Genomic DNA, 3,165 nt, shown 5'->3' with positions numbered 1-3,165 from the left:
GTTCTGGAAATGGGTTTCTAACACCGAGATAAACTTTGTGAGCATCTTTTCAAGGTTAGGTTTCTTTTCCTGTTGGTAGGGCAATTGGTAGCCTAAAGGTGGTTGTGGTATTTGATTTCCTTGACTGCCCCACGAGAAATTGGATGGTTCCTCCAACCTACATTGTAAGTGTTACTATATGGATTATTTTGAGGTTGAGGATTATTACCCATGTAATTTAATTGCTCGTTATCCATGTTGTGGCCATAAGATTGGTATTCCGAATGGCTTGTTCCACCTCCACTTGCTTCGCACTGCATTACTGGGTGAACTCGTGAAAAACTAAGAAAACAATCAATTTTATTATTCAAGAGTTCTACCTGATTAGAGAGCATGGTGACCGAATTGATGTTATAAACACCGGCTATTTCGTTGGCTTTGTCCTCATGACTTGCCATTGATAGTTATTCAATGACATCTCCTCTATGAACTCATAAGCATCTTCAGGTGTTTTGTTTCCGTCAGCATCTGTGTCAACCATTTACCAAGTCAAAGGATTCAGGCCATTACGGAATGTTTGAACCTGAAGCCAAAGCGGTAACCCATGGTAAGGGAACATTCTTAAAAGGTCCTTGTATCTCTCCTATGCATCGTAGGGTGTTTCTAAATCCATCTGTACAAAAGAAGAGATATCATTACGTAATTTAGCCGTTTTAGTTGGCGGGAAATATTTTAATAAAAATTTTTCTGCCATTTGTTCCCAAGTAGTAATTGACCCTCATGGTAACGAGGTCAACCACTGTTTAGCTTTGTTCCTCAATGAGAAAGGGAATAACCGAAGATGAATGGCATCATCAGAAACACCATTAATTTTAAATGTATCTCATAGTTCTAAGAAGTTGGCTAAATGAGCGTTGGGATCCTCATCCTGCAAACCATCAAACTGAACAAATTGCTGTATCATTTGAATAGTGTTAGGTTTTAGTTCAAAAGTATTTGCAGCTACAGTAGGTCTAACTATGCTCAATTTAGTTCCTATTAAAGAAGGTTTAGCATAATCACACATAGTGCGTAGAGCAGGATTTTGATTAGCCGCAATTGCAGGAGGTAGCTGATTGTCTTGGTTTTCAGCCATCTCTTCGGTTGGGGGTTGAGTATCGTCTTCTTGCTCGTTCTCTGTGTATCTTAGGCTTCGCCTTATTTCTCTTTGGTTTCTGCGAATTGTGCGATCGATTTCTTCGTCAAAAAGTAGCGGTCCTGACGAGTTTCTTCTAGTCATAAACTATAAAAACCTGTCAAAAGAAAGAAAAAGAAAATTAGTAAATTAGAATAAAATTAAAAATAAAATTAGATTTGCAAGAAAAATAAATGGCTGAAGTAATAAAAATTGAGTGTTCCTAATATTTTAGTTCCCCGGCAACGACGCCAAAAACTTGATCGCATGATTTCGTGATAGGTTTTAAATATTTATAATTAATCGTTCTTGAAACTAATTATCATCGCGATGTAGGCAAGTGTACCTATCGAACAGTAGTATAGTTTTAGCAAGACCGGATTGTCGAACCCAAGGGAACTGAAAGTAATAGAAATGACTGTCTTTTTATTATCTAGCCTAAGAATAAAAAGGTTTTTGTTTTAACTAACTAATTATCTAAACTAAGAATTCACAGAGAATGGAATTGGGGAATTGCTTTTAGGAAAATCAATTGAATTAAGACAATACCTAAGGAAAAATCCACCTAGACTGTACTTGTTATTCTGGCTCAGAACCGGACGATTTATTCATTTAACTTGTTCCGTAGAGATCCCTAAGTTATGTTATTATCCCTATTCAAGACTAATAACGTCTAATCCCTAGATTAAATAATTGAGACTTTTCTCTAATTAACACCCTAGGGTTGCATTAACTTGATCTATGGATCCCCTTATTAGGTTTCACCCTAATCCGGTAAAATCTTGTCACCCCATGTCCAGGCGCGCAAACAACTCCACTTAATTATGACAAACGTACTCTTAGACAGGGTCTATTCCTCCTCTGAATAAGAGTTTATCTTGAATCAGTATCCTGGGATATCAAAACAAGAATTAAGAATACATAATTAAGAACAAGTTAAATATTTATCATACAATTCAGAAAATAATAACAAGATTTGTCTTAGGTTTCATTCCCCTTAGGTATTTAGGGGATTTAGTTCATAACTAAAAAGGAAAACATCTCAGAAGAATAACAAATACAAAACATAAAGAAAACCCAAAACTCCTGAAGGGAAATTGAGGAGAGATCTTCAGTCTTTATGGTGAATCCGACTTCTAAGATGGATCAATCAGCGTCCTTAGAGTAATTCCTTACTCCCTATTCTGTGCTTCCCTTTTCTTCCTCCTCTAGGGTGTATTTATACGCTTTGGAATGCCTATGAGCCCTCAAAATTAGCCTTTTCCGAATTGGACTCAACTTGGGCTCGGCAGGGACACGCCTGTGTAACATGCTCGTGCGCGATTACTTCAGGCTGTGCTCGAGCCCGCCAAATTGACACGGCCGTGTAGTACACCCATGTGAGGAGGTCCAGGCCGTGTTGATTTCGTACTTTGGCCCATTTTCTCCGATTTTGGCTCGTTTCTCGTTCCTTTCGCTCTCCTATGCTCTTCTAAGTATAAAACATGAAATTAAAGCATTAGGAGCATCGAATTCACGAATTCTAATAGGAAATCATCCATAGATTGCGTTAAACTTGGCGTAAGAATATGTATAAATTACAGTTTATCAGTCACATTGAAATGTTTTTCGAAAACCATGTTTCCATTGAAAACCCTTCTTACCATTTAAAACCTCTGGCCATTTAAAACTTGTGAAAACCTCTCTTTATGTTGGTTTACGTTGGTTTAATTTGTAAAACTTGGTTCATTGGAAAGTTATTCCTATTTAAAACGGTGTTTGTTGTAGAAGTTTAATTTAAATTAGTCGATTTACGAAAACATGATGTTTAAAAGTTTAGTTGTGAAAACATAGTGTTTTGAAAATAGTTATTGTTTTGGAAAACCGCGATCTACTTCTAACAAATATCAAACATAGTAAATAAAATCCCCAAGGTTTAAAATAAAAACTAGAGAGGCCTTATTACAAACCAAATCGAAATCAAAGTACTGAGAAGCAATTAAACATAGTAGATAACAAAAGCAGTTGTGTTG

At 36.5% G+C, this 3,165-nt stretch overlaps 1 non-coding gene across 1 annotated transcript; it reads left to right on the top strand.

Annotated features, from left to right (window-relative positions):
* The first annotated feature begins 578 nt into the window (after window positions 1-578).
* LOC128291993 (small nucleolar RNA R71) lies at window positions 579-685 on the top strand. The gene has a single exon (XR_008281977.1). It is a non-coding gene; the product is annotated as a small nucleolar RNA R71 (small nucleolar RNA).
* The last annotated feature ends 2,480 nt before the right edge of the window (window positions 686-3,165 follow it).

Source organism: Gossypium arboreum, chromosome 4 (genome assembly GCF_025698485.1).
Source record: "Gossypium arboreum isolate Shixiya-1 chromosome 4, ASM2569848v2, whole genome shotgun sequence".
Lineage (NCBI taxonomy): Eukaryota > Viridiplantae > Streptophyta > Magnoliopsida > Malvales > Malvaceae > Gossypium > Gossypium arboreum.
This window is presented reverse-complemented; position numbering and strand designations above follow the sequence as displayed.